Consider the following 17,479-nt stretch of genomic DNA (forward strand, 5'->3'; position numbering starts at 1 on the left):
CTGTTATATCTGGTTTTGATCCCCATAAAATGTTACAAAAGGGAACTTCGAAAAAGAAACCCGGTCACGATCTATATTTTGTGTTTTTGTTATGATATGTATTTTGTGTTCTGTATAGTCTCAGTCTTGCCAGATCCTCACCGTTACCCATCATGTCAACTCGGTCTGTTCAAGTTCTTGTTCTTTGTGTCTAGTCAGGTCTGTTTATTCCTCAGTTTTTGTTTTATCAGGTTTTGTTGTTTAGTGTTCCGGCTCAGCTGCGTTTTGCTTTACAGTTTTTGGAATAAATCTATTTTTGCCTTTAGTCTGCATTTTGGGTCCTCTCTCCTCGCCGCCGCCTACACTGACAAACCCAAGTGCCTGAGAGGCTTAAAATTAATCATTCAGCCTTGAAGAAAACAAAGATCTAAATGATAATCATCTTTGAAAGTGTTCCTTGTAACAAAATGTCTACCATCTGAGACCTCATAAAACCAGCATCAGACAGTTATATGTTGATTAAAACTATATTACCTCAATCAAAGTGAAGGAGGTGTCCATACTATCTTCAAGTACAATCTAAGTTTTTGTATTAAGCATGTGAGATCTCTTTTGTACTTGAGTTTGTAGTCCTGGCCCGCAGCATAGCCGAGCACAAGTCCAAGAGTCCAGCTTGCCTAGAGATCACACCTCCACACTCTTCCTTCTTATGTGCCAGAGGGCAGAAAGTTCACAGGGACTTTGGTATTATCAGTGCAATTAAGGTACAGTTACTGTTTGGTCAGTGTTTCATGGTGGAGTTATGGAAACAAAAATGACATATTACAACCAAAACACTGAGCCTTTAAATAATATTGGTGATGTGGCTGAAGGCAAAATAGTACTTTTTTTTCATCCAAAATGTGTTTTACCCATAACCATGATCATTTTCTAACCCTTATCACATAAGTTGGCCAAGTAAGTTATTGTCTAAACTGGAGAAAAAATGTTTTAGTAAAGTTTGGTCATAGTTGTCATTCGTCTCAATTTGATCTTACACAAATTGGTTCAAAGCACTGCACTTAACTGTACCATCCATCACTCCTCCTGCCTCCTTAAAGGGGTGTGTCTGACTTGTTAAAGGACACACCTGAGAATGACATCCAAGCCCGTATTAATGCACGGGCTCAAGCCCCGGGGCCTGACGACGTAGGGGGCCCAACACAAGGCTCTCAGACCGTTCTGTGTATTAGAGGGCTGCATTGGGATTGGGTCCCACCGGATCCCACCGGGTCCCATGGAACCCAAATCAAATCTCGCGGGAGCGGGCGGTATGAACATTGCTGCGGGCGGCAAAAAAAAAACACTGCGGGATCGGGATGTATCCTAGCGACAGGATGTCAATAAATGATGTGGAAAGGAAGCTCAAAGGTCTTTACAGCACAAAGACAAAGCAAGGCAAGTCTGACATTTGGAGAAGTTTCTCAATTGTCCATGAATCTCTTTATTAATAGCCTATAAAATGACGTGTTTTCTCCTGTGGGACGGGAGAAGACACAAAATCAATGCATTTATATTATTGTGCGGGCATAAATTCTCAAAGTTTTGTGGGTGCGGGCGGGAGTGGACACACACTGGCGGGAATGGTCAGAAATTCAGCGGGAGCAGGATTAAGAAAACAGTCTCGCGTAGGGCCCTACTGTGTGACGACACTGATGAATTAGAACGTACACACAAATAATGTTCTATTTCTGGTCTCCATGACAACATTTGTTGTCATGAAAACGAAATGTATGTTCTGTCAGTTGATGTCAGTTATTGTCAGTTTTAAGGGTTTTCTTTAAAGTGGAGTAAGGAGAAGAATAAATAATAGAGACTTACCGAAACGTCGTCTCTTTCTCTTCAAACTCCACAACTGTGTATTTTAAAAGAACTTAACAAAGTGCTCATAGTCTCATATGAGTATGTTAATTCAATTTCTGTATAGAGATATGAAGAGCTATGTAAATTTCTGTTTTGTTACAGTCAAAGTTATACTGCAGTGATTCTTGAAGTATTATTTTATGTATTATAAATATGTATTCCCGGTGGCGGTGGTGTGGAGGGCCTTGAGAAAGTGGTTAGCCCCGGGGTCCATAGTGCTTTAATGCGGGCCTGATGACGTCTGCTCTGATGTGAAAACACTCGTATAGGTCACTCCTGTTGTTGTAGGGATGGTACTTTACAGAACGCTGTAAGGGGTCATATTTCAGTGCATGAACAAATTACCTGTTTGCTTGTTTTGATTGGAGGATTTGTTGGCCACTTACAGAGAATGTCACTGAGGGCCCGTCCACACAAGAACGTTTTTTGTCGAATCTACTTAAATACTTTATCGTTTCGGCCTCGTGTCCAAACAGATCCATCTTTTTCGAGGTGTGAAACCGGTATTTTTTTAAAACGGGTCCCAGAGTGGGAAAATCCTAAAACGCCGGATAGCCCGGAGTCATGTGGACTGCGAAAGCAGATTTCTTCAGAAACGATGACGTATGAGCCCCACCTCTCTAACCACTAACCTCAGCCACTGTCACTGGACACGTCATAACCATAGACTTATAAACAAGTCCATTGTACTTGTATTTTTCCAAAACTCTATGTCTATGGTCATAACAACAACAACATTGGCGGACTACAGGCTTGTACTACCTTTATACATAGACATTATAAAGATTCTTTATATGTCTATGCCTTTATACGCATGCTCCATGGCTTCTCTTCCGGTTTTAGTGTATTGGCGGTGTCACAGCGCCACATAAAGGCGCCTCCTGTATGGAGCATATGTATATGTATATGCATATGTACTACAGTGTTTTGGGTCGTTTCCAGTGAATCCATGTGGACGCAGATTTTTCTGGAAACAACCCCGTGTTTACGGAGACTTCTTTCAAAATGACAGCATATAGGGTGAGGTTGCGTACTCGTGTGGACAGGCCTTGAGTCTTCTTTTACGATGAGTTCATAAGGAAGCCGTTTCTCATAGATATCATATGTGACTCTAGTAATGAGTTCTGTGGCAAATTGAGGAGGAAGCATGAAGACATTTATCCCGTCTCTCACTGTTTGTTCTGTGATTGTGCTAGACTGCGCTCAGGTTATAAAAACTGAGTTATTACCTCTATGTTTTACAACATAACCATAAAGCATAATTAATGTAGACACTGATGTGTAAAATAATATCTTTGTGTCGGACATATTTGATATTTTCTGAAAAGAACATAACCTTCTTATTGTAGCTGATCCATTTCATGAGTTACAGTTCTTATTATTCCACTCATATATGTTGTTGAATTTACGTGTTATGTTTACATAACTACTGTCATGAAAACATCCTTCATGATTTTTCAGATCAGTAATGTTTTCTGCTACCTGGAAAATACCCTCTATAGTAGTGACTAATCATCAGTATTAATCTGTACAAGTATACCCTGCTAGTAAATGGAAGCGAACAGAAACCTCTAAAAAATTAACAACGATTCATTCGTCCTGTCATACCTGAATGAACAGATTACAGGTATAATTATTTTTTAAGTTGATCTTTGTTAGTGGCCTGGGAGAGTTACAAGGTGGAGAAAGAATAAGTGGATGATGTCTAAACTGCTGAGTGAGGAGACAAAGACAGCCTAATAATAGGAAAGCTCTACCTTACATCAACTGTATAGTTTCAAATTAAGTCACGTTGAATAAGTCATGAATTGGGAAGTAGAGTTAAAGCAGGGTAAAGTTACTGTAAGTTCAATATGACAGAGCCTTACTTGAGATTACTTACTAGAAGTCTCTACTAATAAACAGCATTATGTTGATCGGTGTGTAGCTTACTATGTGTATAATTAGTGTCTAATACTGAGTAATCTGCTTACACTGTCTCTCCTTATTTTCAAGTCTCTCTTCTCTTTTAGGAAAATTATTTCATATTGTTTTTCAGTGTTTATAATGACACTTTCTCATGTTTTTTTGTTGTGCAGACAACAGTCTGGTCAGTTATTATGTCCACTGCTACAGAGACAGTGGACACTATATTGCCAAAAGTTTTCACTCACTTCCATGGCCACAGGTAAATAAATTCAAGCATGCAGATTGCTTCTGCAAACATCTGTGAAAGAATGGCTCGCTTTCAGGAGCTCAGTGAATTCCAGCATGGTACCATGATAGGATCCTACCTGTGCAACAAGTCCAGTCGTGTGATTTCCTCACAACTAAATATTCCACAGTCAGCTGTCAGTGGTATTATAACAAAGTGGAAGCGATTGGGAACGACAGCAGCTCAGCCACGAAGTGGTTGGCCACATAAAATGACAGAGCAGGTCAGCGGATGCTGAGGCGCATAGTGCGCAGAGTCAATCGCTACAGACTTCCAAACTTCATGTGGCCTTCAGATTAGCTCAAGAACAGTGCGTAGAGACCTTCATGGAATGGTTTTCCATGGTAACTGCATTCAAGCCATACATCACCAAGTGCAATGCAAAGCGTTGGATGCAGTGTTGTAAAGCACGCCGCCACTGGACTCTACAGCAGTGGAGACGCTTTCTCTGCAGTGACGAATCACGCTTCTCCATCTGACATTCTGATGGAGGAGTCTGGGTTTGGCGGTTGCCAAGGGAACAGTACTTGTCTGACTGCATTGTGCCAAGTGTAAAGTTTGGTGGAGGGGGGATTATGGTGTGGGGTTGTTCTTCAGGAGCTGGGCTTGGCCCCTTAGTTCCAGTGAAAGGAACTCTGAATGCTTCAGCATACCAAGAGATTTAGGACAATTTCATGCTCCCAACTTTATGGAAACAGTTTGGGGATGGTCCCTTCCTGTTCCAACATGACTGCGCACCAGTGCACAAAGCAAGGTTCATAAAGACATGGATGAGCCAGTTTGGTGTGGAAGAACTTGAGTCCTGACCTCAACCCGATAGAACACCTTTGGGATGAATTAGAGCAGAGACTGTGAGCCAGGCCTTCTGTCCAACATCACAAATGCGCCTCTGGAAGAATGGTCAAAAATTCCCACAAACACACTCCTAAACCTTGTGGAAAACTTGCCTGGAAGAGTTGAAGCTGTTACAGCTGCAAAGGGTGGGCCAACGTCATATTAAACCCTATGAATTAAGAACGGGATATTACATAAGTTCATATGCATGTAAAGGCAGATGAGCGAATATTTTTGGCAATATAGTGTATCTTAATTGTTTCTTGCAACAATTTTCTTGCAGTTCCTGATGGGATTACTTTAAAAGATGAAGATAACAGGAAAGAAACAACAAGATGAGAATGTTGCATGCTGTTATTTCAGGCATGAAAAGAATTCCAGCTTAACAACTGTTTGGATTTACTTTACAAACTTTAGAATTACTATTTAAAAAACTCTCAGTTTAGTTGTATAAAGGAACTGCAAAGCTATCTTGTCTCTAAAGCAAACCAAAATTAAATTACTGGTGCAAAAGCGTAAAAAGGTTTAGTCAGAATCATGTGATAGAACATGCACAATGCATTAATAAACCAAAACATTATGTCACAATTGTAGTTAACAAACCTTTCAGAACCAAAGTTCAAACCAATAGTGGATTTTGTTTTATGAACAGCCTCTTCAAAGTGACTATTATCACTGGGATGAACCTGAGCGTTAAACATATCCTCCAGGTTCTCATGGACTTTGATGCAGTTTTTTTTAATCTGAAATTACCTGCAACTTCTGCAGAATTGATAGACAAAGCCTATATACATACAACACTCACAAGACTGTAATTTTCTATGCAACATAGTGAATGCTTATTTTTGCTCCTGAATACTGACTTACTGACTGAATACTGACTTACCCCTTGTTGCCCTGACCTATCCTCCCCAAACTGCTCAATAATCAACTTCCAAGTTAGTTTATTCTTAAAAATTAGTATAGACTGTTTCAGCCTGCCTCAGCCTCTCTATCCAATCATTTTTCAATGAGGAGGTCCTCTCGGGTCCAAAAATTCAGCCCTAAATTAGAAAATATCCAAAACCAACAATCAATAAGAGACAGAGTAGTGCCCTAGAATGGTCTCACCTGAAGTGTCATAATAAGTATTATTTAATTCATGGATGGTTGTTATGAGGGCTACAGCACAAAGTATTCCTTGTGCTTTATAATATGTATATGAACATGTAAAAATTATGTACATTATATAAAGAAACTGAATTGAAATGAATGCAACTCTAGAGAAGTTTGTTAACCCTAAAACTATGTGCAAAAACAGTGCTTTAAGGTTGGAAAATAGTAATGGTTACAGCTAAATATATATATATATATATATTATGGATGCCATTTTTACAGTTCACATGAATTTGATTTGAAGGTTGCATATTCTTCAAATGTTAAGTGTAGGTAATTTCATTCTGGACTTACTGGGGCAGAAGGGACAATTATTTCTCTCTACAAACATATATTTACTCTAGTAAGAGTTAATTTGTTTATGCCTGTTTGCCTGTCTATTCTAATAAATATATAGAAAAATATTAGTAAAGTTTGCTGTTATGTATCCAGTAACAAATGGACCAGTCTAATATTTGAAAGATGGAACCTGAGTGTCAGGAACCTCCAGTATATAGGACGCAGATGCAGGATCACGTTCGGAGCAAAGATGTTTATTGATAAAATAAACACACAGCAGGCAGAAAAGGCATTCTGTTGCTCAGAGCAACAGAATAGGCTGTGAAACGCCTCAGCGCTCTTCTCGATAAACTTCTCGATAAACAATTCACTCCACACTGGGAAGAAAACAAAAGGCTATGAACAATTACAAAATCAAGTCACACACTCCTTAATGAGGCGGATTTAAACCAAAGACGCAGTCCTATGAAACAGAGACACTATGAACGTTAACTGTAAATTTAAGGCTCGCCTTTAACGGCGGCACGAAATATTTTCAGTAAATCAAAACACAAAACCGCTAATCAGAGGTGGCTATGAACGTTTACAAACTCAAAACTCTCCAAACAAGAGGACCAAAAACAAGGCTAAGAAACTTACCGTTATAATAAGTAATCTAGGCTGGCAATGAATTACAAAGAAAATGAAACGCTCGACTGCAAGCTCGAGGGAAAAACTCGGGACAATGGGGAACATGGAACACGGGTTTCAAAGGCTTATGAGAGGCTCAACAATGAGACACAGCACACTCGCACGGGACAAAGGGAGACGAACCTTGCATCGATGCCCCCTCAGGTGAAGTTCTTTCAGGAACAGTCCAGGCGCTCCCTGGCGGCAGGGAGTACAGGCATGGGTCCGCCTGGACTCCCACTATTGAAGCTGCGCTCACCTGAGTTTCTGCAGGTGACGGAGAGGACAAGGCTGCGCCCCCTTGGGCCTCCGTGGCCGAGGGCGAGGATAAGGCTGTGCCCCCTTGGGCCTCCGTGGCCGAGGGCGAGGATAAGGCTGTGCCCCCTTGGGCCTCCGTGGCCGAGGGCGAGGACAAGGCTGCGCCCACCTGGTTTTCTGCAGGTGACAGAGAGGACAAGGCTGCGCTCCCTTGGGCCTCCGTGGCCGAGGGCGAGGACAAGGCTGCGCCCTCTTGGGCCTCCGTGGCCGAGGGCGAGGACAAGACTGCGCCCTCTTGGGCCTCCGTGGCCGAGGGCGAGGACACAGCTTTGCCCACCCGAGTTTCTGCAGGTGACGGACGAGGAGGAGCCCGGCGGACAGGCCGGCTCTGGCGAGGAGGAGCCCGGCGGACAGGCCGGCTCGGACGAGGAGGAGGAGGAGCCCGGCTGGAAGAAGGCCGGCTGTAGCTCGGCAGCGTTAGCAGGCTGTGCCTTGGCGGAGTCAGCGAGGAAAGTCAAGAAATGTTGCACCAGGACTTGGTGCTTAACCTGGACCTGAACTGGGTAAAGGTACTGACTTGATCAAAATTGTTGATGGCTAGTTAACACGAACTCAGCTAGTTGTGCTAATTAAAATGAACAAACCAATAATGTTGACTTGTAATAACTCTCAAAAAAGTCCAGTCCGCAAAGAAGACATAATCAGTGCAAGTGCATAATCAGTGTTGATGTACTGTAATTTCTTACTACCGCCCCTAATTGTGATCAGGGTTGGGTGTATTTGGGCATATTATTGAGCATAAGTGTTGTTAAGGGGTGGATGTTCACTGATTTTAAAACAACAAAAAAGAGGAACAGAGAAACATGGAGACTGTCACTGAGGGCTGTAACTTGGCTGGAGCGTGGCCTTGTGTAATGTCTTACCTTTTCTGTCTACAGTGTTGAACCAGACGCCTAAACACAACAGCAGGAGGCAGATGATTTATGCCTACATTTAGTTTTAGGACAGATAATGAGAAGAGAAAAATCAGAGAAGAGGTTTCTGCATCCCTCCTACTTCAACATATTTTACAGCTGTGCATTTTGCCAGAGTTCAGAGCAGGAGGTTACACAGCAAGAGCCCGAAAAGTTTGCAGTTTTTAATCACAAATTAAAAAGCAAAAATACCATTTTGAAATTGTACTTTAAATGTGTGCAGTAGTGTTGTTCTCAAAGATTTAATGTCTTAATACTGAGAGAAAAAACATTCCGATTTGTTAGTCATAGATAAAAACAACACTGCAGAAGCAGCATAGTGATCTCCCGCATATTTTTGGCCACTGAATAAGTCTTCCATGACAGCACTGAAGTGGAGGAGAGCTTTGGTTTTGGCAGCTGCAGGGAGTAAAATGGGCAATGCAACCATCACCCCAACCCACCCTCCACCAAAACCCACTCCCACCCAACAAGCTTTCTTAACAGTCATGAACTGGCAGTTGCCCATTAGTAGGTTTGGCACTGTGGTCCCAAAAGTACTGCTCTGTGCTTCAGAGGGTACACCAAAAGCATTCCACATCCACCCCAAAGGATGTAAACAGACTGGAATATTCTTACTGCCTTTGGGCATATTTATGACTATTTCAACCTTTCGCTGTGTTTGTTTTTCCATTTAGAATTGATATTTCCACACTGCAAACACTGACAATGTGCTTCAGTAGGCGTAATCATGCATGCTGTGTGTCCTCCAGGTATTTATCAGTATGGAAAAGTAAACTAAATCTGATGTTGCCTGAAATGATCTCCTTTATGTAATCACATCAGGAAGTCAAACAAAAGTAGAAAAAAAGTAGAATCAAGTGATGCTCATGATTAGAACCATTTATAAAGGTGTCCTCACATATAAAGCATGAATAACATGTCTTTGTGAAATATGTTGTCACTTTTTGAATGATTTTTAAACTACAGCTACATTAGTTGTATTTAATCTGTTAAAACATCTCACAATCACGTGTTCAAAATTCACAGTGTGCTTCAGTCCATTTCCTGCACATATAGTCTTGCAGGAAATTGACTTTTCTTTTTCATTGGACTTTTCATTTCTTGTCATGAAATGCACCCAGCATTACAAAAAATACACAACTCACTCCCACCATAACCCTAACCTCTCCAGACAATCCAAATTCTGCAGATAGCTCTACAACCATGTGAAAAAGTACATTCTCTTTAAATTCAGAGATTTTATAAAGCAAGACGGCATTATAAATCACTTGATCCTTGCCAGGTACTTACCATATTACACTGTCATTATTGTTTATAACAAAAACTAAGCCAAAATGCAGAATAAGTGTATCAAAAACTAAGTATACTCCATGATTCAGTAGCTCGTAGAACCACCTTGAGTAGCAATAACTTGGTTTAGTTCTTCTCTGTATTCAATTCGCTTCAATTCAGTTTATTTATATAGCACCAACTCACAATAAATGTCATCTCAAGGCACTTCAATGATACAGGTACAGGATAAAGAGGAGGAACCATAATGGAAGCCCCCACATGGCATGTACCACTGACAGACTGAGGAAGTGGCTGATGTCAAGGAGTCCTGCCAATGGCCTTTGGTGCTTTTAAGTTATTTTTGCTGTAATTATCCGCTCTGACCTTATACTGATGCCCTTATTACATTGCTTTAAATCACGTGCTGACCACTGTTTCGGGTTTTGCTTTCAATGTCACTTTAGATACAAAAGTAGAATGTTAATGCTAACTAAAGTTATTCATTTAGTCATGAACACAAAGTAACTAAAATGAGCATTTCTAAAAAATAAAATCAAAGAATATGAGAGCTTTAAATTTTATTGAGATGAAAATACTCACCGACCATTCCATGACTTACTCAGGAATGCCTGGCAAAACTGTGAGCAAAAGCCTGGATGAGCATTTTCCTAACAGCTCCCCTCTGAGCTGCGGGGAATTTACTTTCCTGCATAGCCTGTGGTTAAAAATAAGATTTATTAATTAGGAAGCAGTACTTTTTTGAGGCCCCATTTAATATTTTTCTATTTGGTGGGTGTCTTTAGTCTCATTTCTCATGATTGCAATTTTGACAGTTTGCTTATGTCAGTTTTGAATGGTTACCAGTATTTCCATATTTCTATTATTTTGCTATTGTATGAATTATTACTGCAAATTAGGGATGCCCATGGAAATAGACTGAAAGGGCTTTAGCAGTATTTTCTCAATTACCGACATCAACTTAATTTTTTGATGAGAAACAGTTCTCTATTGCAATCTCTTAGAGATAATAACAAAAACAGCTATTATATTACTTTTTTTGCTTACCAGGAATGCAGTTTTTATGTGTTATTGCGCTCTCTGCAGGTTTCCAGGGAATCTGGTCTGAATAATTCTGCTCTGTATGCTTTTGAGAACTTGCTCCATGTTGCAACACCTGTAAAACAATTTTCACCAATTAATCTAACTTGAAAAAAATGCAGTTTATAAGTATAACATACGTTTTTGTATTTCTAAATCTTACTGTTAAGCGACAAGAAACGAGCTTTTCTTCTAAAGCTTTCTGTTGACACCACTTCCTTGAAGTGGTGACTAAGGGTGTAAAGTCATAGTTGACTGGTCGACTAATTGGTCGATACGTTCTTAGTTGACCAAAATTCTGATTGGTCGATTTTTTGCCTAGTTCATACAGTCTATAGTTAATTTCATCAGGAGGAAAGTACTAAGTGCTAATGGGGGTGTTTTCAGAGCACCTCTGGTTCACAGGTAACAGCCTGTCTTCAGAGAACACCCCCCTTCTTTTCACTATTTTGGATTAGTCCAACCCACTAGAGACGGGCAGATTGAAGAGCGTCCACGTTATTCAGCGTCCGCTGGTTTGCCGAATATTTATTTTTATTTTGAGCGTTTCATTTACAGTGAGTCCTCCTCTACCATCCATGTCAAAGACATCGGCAGTGTGGCAGAATTTTAACAAAATAGGCGGAAAGAAAGTCAAATGCAAAATTTTCAAACAACAGTTTGCATATCACAGCTCGACTACAAACATGGCAAACATGACTATTAATATCATATTAAACCTATTTCAATATTTTAGTCTAATGATCGTTTATTCGTTTTATAACTGCAGGCGCACCCGCCCGCAACAATGGCAGCATCCCTCAGATATACGCCTTTTGTGTTTAATTGCCTTCTTGTGCTGATATCAGTATATTTTCAGTAAGCATGGGTGTAATGGAAAATATTATTTAGCCTTATACTTGTGTCTCATTGTGTTTAAATCACTTGTAAGACTTGATATTCATTCCCAGGCATTAGATGCACCAGATGTTACAGTACAATATTTCTTTTGTTACTTGTGAAACTTTCTCAGGCACTAGAGAGATAAGATGTTTCCAATCAAACATGTCTGTATTTCTTTGTTCATTTTCGTTTGTGCAACATGCACTGAAACAATGCAACATGCACTGAAACTGTAAGTCAGAGCTACACTCTGACACAGGTGCTGTGTTAGAGGCTTGCTCTCTCTTGTATAAGAACTGTTCAATAAACCCGCCTGAGTGTTTTTCACCTTAACAGTGCTTGGATAATCATTATTATTTTTTCTACCACAATGGGCTATTATATTGCTCAGATGCACGTGATGCAAAACACTGTCAGAACCGTCAGAGTCGAGTTTGCCGTAAGAGTCGAGTCGCCCCCTCCCCCGATGAGTTGATTTTTCAGGGTTTCGGTCAACCAAGTATTTCTTTGGTTGATTACAGCCCTAGTCGTGACACTACCAACAAGAGTCAAGATTCACAAGTTTTCTTTTACATTTAGGTTAATTAATTTATATATAAATACAACATTTCTACTTTAGAAATGCCACGTTTTTCCAGCGGACATTAAGTTTTGATTGCACAAAGAGGCTGTGAGCAAGCACTCCATACAGGCACTGACTTAACATATTACAAACAAATCATCACACATTACAACCATAATCTAATCAAAATGTGCATGTTATTGTAGTAAACAGCAATCTTTTCTAACAAAAGTTACAATAGAAAAAACAAGCTAGCAATTTTGGCTGCTTGTGAAATGTTTGCTGAGGATGGTATTGTGAGCTATCTGTAAATTACCTGTGATAGTCTCATGTTTTAAGACTGCACTTGCCTCTCATCTTCATTTTCCCTCAGTCTCTCCTCTGACGATGTTCCACTCATGCTGTCTCTGTCCCTGTCTTTTTGTGTCATTCTTGATCATACTAGAGATGATAAACGTATATTATGTCTATATTCTTGATGACTTAATATACGTATATTTTAGTGGTGGGCCATCAGGGCCTGCAAGGCCTTCTCTTCTGGCCTAATATCTGAATCACACACAGATGTTGATTATATTCTGTCCATGAATACTTATTAAATAATTCCAAATGGTCTGTCTGCTTCCTTTCATAGCTTTTGCCTTGGTTGCGCTGATTCCAGACGTGTATTTTCATATGAAAGCATTTAACCAATCACATTTCAGCCATCATTTGTTGCCAGGGTCAAATAAATCTGCCTGCAGGCCTTCACAATTAGTTCTGCAGGCCCTGTAGCATATAATAAGTGTCGATCAAACTGTTGCTTCAACCAGTCAGATTTTTAGTTGGTGACACCAAGGCCCCTAGCAGGTGTACGGTAACGTCAGCATATTCATACCCTTTGATTGAATAGTCAGAGAGTGTACTAGCCAGAGCTAGCAAACTGCATCTGTAGCGAGCTGCAAGAGCAAAAATTAAGTTGTGTTGATTTTATAGTTGTTTTCTCAACCCACAATGGCGGAGGGAGGAGAAGAAATGGATTTGGTTGCAGATTTATTGTCAAAGCCATTTTCAAGACGGGCTTTTAAAAAAAAGCTGGACATCGTTAAGAAAGGTTGGGCAACTCTGAAGCTAGCAAACCTGTCACAACCGGTAAAAGGATTTGTCCACTTTCAGTCCACTAATCACTAGCAGTATTGGCTCACAGGCTCACTGCAAATTGTGTTGCTGGGAGTGCTTGTTGTTTGCCACTGATCGACAAAGTGTTTGGACCCACATCTTAGGTCATATTTCTGATTGTAGTATCTGGTAAAGACCAGATTTTTTTTATTATGTTCAGAGAAAACATTAGAAAGAACTGAAAGAGGGTCTTCTTACTTTTCCACATGACTGAATAACGAAAAACATTGTTTTAACTTGTGTGAATCACCTTAATGGAACTTGGTAGTTCATAGCATTTACATGTGTGTTGACGTCAAAACAAGAAGCTCATGTCTTTCTTTCTTCCTCTGTCTCTACATGATCCTGACAGCATCTCTCTCCACCTCTGTGGCTTCACCAGCTCTTTGCTTACCTCTAATCACACCTGTGATACTCACTCTGTGTGTGGTTTCTCTGCCTGTGGAGATGCACCTGCTCATCACAGCCTGTCTATGTAGAGTCTGTTTGTGTGTATATTCATGCAGTGCATGCCCTTTCCCCTCCCTCTGTGTTGTGTAATTGTACTCTTGAACCACAAGCCCACTCTTTTTTGTTATTTTAGCTGTTATAAACACAGTCTTTTGGCCTATCCTTTTGTCCCTCTTTCAATGACAGCTTCTCTCACATTTCTGTGTACATGCACTCTGTTTTCATTGTATAACTTAAATGGTCATTGTGCAAGAGACTGGGTACATGCTGGACAGGTCATCAGTCCATCACAGGATTGTCTTTGAGCCTAGTCTTTTAGTGATTATTCTATTTGTGTCACGTAATTAGTTTCACCATCTGAACTTTTTGCCTAAATCTGATAGGTTAGTTAATCAAATTATACTTAGGTTAGTCAGAAAAAAGTAGAACACTGATCACTGACCTTGAAGCTGGCTCCACACCTTTCTGTGGATGAAGCTTTGACACATTTCAGGAACTTAAACTTTGTTGCAAACCAAGAACACCTCCTCCATGGTAACAGCTTACCCAGCTGACAGGAAAATACATGCCATTTAACACTTCTGAAAACTACAAATGCATACAATATCTATGTTCAAGATCTTGGTATTTTACATTCTTTTAGATAAGTGCACACAGTCTCCTCATGACTTATGTGCCTAATAAATTTCCCCCTTTGATTGTCACACGTGGTGGGACATATGAGCAAAAGACTTTGAGATCAAATGTAAATGTCAGCTTTATCAATCAGCAAATGGGGCTTATTATGAGAAAGGTCGATGTAGTTGATGGTTCTAATATGTGTTTTCAGCTGACAGACTGATGTTTGACTTTGGAAGGACAGTAGATGTCCAGCCTAGTAGATGAAGTGTCACGTGTAGGAGGTGGCGAGGAAGGAAGACCCAGGTGCAGACACAGCTTGGGAGCCAGGAGGTAAAATGAAAAGAAACTGTAAAAGAAATTTTACAAAAGGCATAGCAAAGCTGGATAACCATTTACAAAAAGAACACTTGAAAACCAAACTCAAAAAGTACACCAAGCTAGGAAAGCAACTTGGGAGGACAACGTAAAGAAAACAGTGGATCTGACAAAGAGTGAATAAAACCAGGAGTTTAAATACAGAAGAACGATTGGTGAGTGAAGACAGCTAAGGAGCATAACACAGGTGAAGGGAGAGGAGCTGATGGCTGGACTGAAGAGAGACTTGAGGAAACAAGTGAGGAAGTGAACAGGACTGAGACAAGACAGAAAAAAAACTGACAAAAAAAAAAATACCAAAAGACACAGATCATGACATGAAGAACCCACGCAAAAACTCAAACAACCCATAGAATCAGCTACCAACACCTAACAGGCCTCATGTCCATGCTCTGTCTATTCTATCAATTATTTCCTCTTCTGACTCAAATTTTTAAATAGGACAGATTTTTTTCTGATGACATTTCTTTTTTAAATTTACTTTAATGACATGTTATTGTTCAATAGTATCTATTTTTACAGCACTGTATAATATTGCACTGTCATGATATTTGCTAACAAATATGTATGAAGTCTTAACATGCACAAATAAGATTTGGCACATTGTAGCAAAGAACAAAGATATGTTGTCATTCCTTAGAGAATGCCACGTACACCATGTATACAAAGCTGATCTCCTCGCTGTGCTTTGTAGATAACATGTTGCACAGTGTTGCAGCTCATCCCGTTGTTCTGTGACTTTTTGATTGTGTGTTATTACCAAAGAGAGCTGTTTGAGCCAGATGTATATCTGTGCTGAAAGCCCTGCTTACTGTAACGACCAGCTGGTGATGGATGGAGCTCAACTTGACATAGATAAATATGGCACATACACACTCATACACAAGCACCAACTTTTCAGTAATTGTAACAATGGGCAGTCTTTGGACATGTTGTAATGGGGGAGGTTTGATAAAGGTGTGTTTATTTACAGTGTTGTTTATTAAGGAGTGTGAAGAACATTTGTACAATTGTGTTTGTGTGCAAGAGTGGTGTGTGTATGTCTCAGCAAATCCAGAGCAAGCACCAAGTACATTTTGCAAAAACAAAACTTCAATAAGAAAATTAAATGAAACAAGTGAAAATGAAACAAAAACTAATCCGACTCAGGGGGTATTGAGTCAGGCGGTGGTCACTAATCATGTCCAAAGGAAGATGCAGTGGCTTTCTGGTGAATTTAACAAACCTCCCTCTTGACATCTGTGACTGCAGAGCATGCTCTCAGTTTAAAATGAATAAAAACTGTTCACAGTGGGTGGATTGACCACATTATGAAAAAAGAAAAGATTGTGGGCTGAGGAAATGGAGAGCAAAAATTATATATATATCCTGTTTAACTTTGACTGCTTATATAGATTATATATTTAGTGTGTCTGGGCTGCACTTTTGTTTCTATATTTTTTATATTTGTATTACATTTGTTATTCAGACACTTTTCCCTCAGCATACTGTTATAATGAACTCTCCTGTGGTTGGGTTTTCACTGTTTTCACTAGAGATTTAAGACCACTACAATGCAATGTTAGGGTGGTTTTTTGCATTTATTCCTTATACATCTCTTTTTGATGTACTGTTGGTCTATAGAGGTGTCCCACTTAAGAGAGATAAAAACCAATTACTTTGCAACAGTCATCTCTGTTCCTGTAAAATACCAAATCAATGAGATGTGCAATTAAAGTGGTTTTACATGGGATAGGTAACTGTCACAGTTTATGTTTTGTTAAATCTTTTTTCATATGTTTTCAGGTTTCTGGTCATGTTTTTTCCCCTGTCACTTAGTCTCACTCATGTCACCTGTTTCATTGTCCTCAGCTGCACGCCATCACTAATCACTCCCTCCTCAGTATTTAGTTTCCTGGTTCACCCATGTTCATGGCGGAATCCTCACTTTCACTACCCTTCGTGCCACAATTAAGTCTGGTTCTTGTCTCATAGTCTCATTTTCAGTCTTGTTTTTGTTAACGTTTGGTATTTTTTAATCTGTTTTTGCCTTGCTCCCTGTTTTTGTGTTTTTTGGAATAAACCTTTTTTGAATTTTGAAAGAACTGCATCTGGGTCCTACCTTCTCCACCGTTCCCTGACAGTAACAATCTCCACAGTGTAATCTCCATGATAAAAATCTCCTTTACCTCCCAGCTGTTATGAGAGAAACCATGCAGTTATTTATCAGCAGACCTTCTTGGCAGCATGCTGAGTATTTAATTGTTTTTTTTAAAAAATAATACTACGATGGCCTATTTGTTCCTTCAAAGAAGAACCGTCCAAACATGGAAGGGCCGTTTGATTCCCTCCAGCCAGTGCCGCTACTCCTCCAGGGCCAGTTTAACAGCTAGGAGCTCCCAGTTACCAATGTCATAAAAGATGCCGAGAGACAAAGGCACATGGGTGGAGCTTTTGGTAACTGGTTGCTCGCTGAGACAGCACAGCCCCTACACCCATGTCAGATGCATCCACCTCCATGACGAACTGCCGTTTGGCATCAGGGACTTGGAGGATGGAAGCAGAACTGAAGCGGTCCCTCAGGGTCTGAAAGGCTGTATCTGCAGAATGGGACCATCGGAAGGAAGTCTTGGAAGATGTCAGGGCTGTGAGAGGGGCAGCGATGGAGCTATAGTTGCGGATAAAGCACCTGTAAAAACTGGCAAAGCCCAGGAACTACTGCAGCTTCTTACAGGTTTCAGGGACTGGCCAACACCTAACTGCGTCCACCTTGGCAGAATCCATCTCCAGGAGACCCTGGGTCACAATGTAACCCTGGAATGACACAAACTGTGT

General features: G+C 40.3%; 1 protein-coding gene across 1 annotated transcript in view; it reads left to right on the forward strand.

Annotated features, from left to right (window-relative positions):
* Window positions 1–17,479, forward strand: part of ramp1 (receptor activity modifying protein 1) — a 95,951-nt gene that overhangs the window by 19,990 nt on the left and 58,482 nt on the right. The window lies entirely within an intron of this gene.

This window comes from Leuresthes tenuis, unplaced genomic scaffold, assembly GCF_036924035.1.
Source record: "Leuresthes tenuis unplaced genomic scaffold, fLeuTen1.0.hap1 SCAF_12, whole genome shotgun sequence".
Classification (NCBI taxonomy): domain Eukaryota; kingdom Metazoa; phylum Chordata; class Actinopteri; order Atheriniformes; family Atherinopsidae; genus Leuresthes; species Leuresthes tenuis.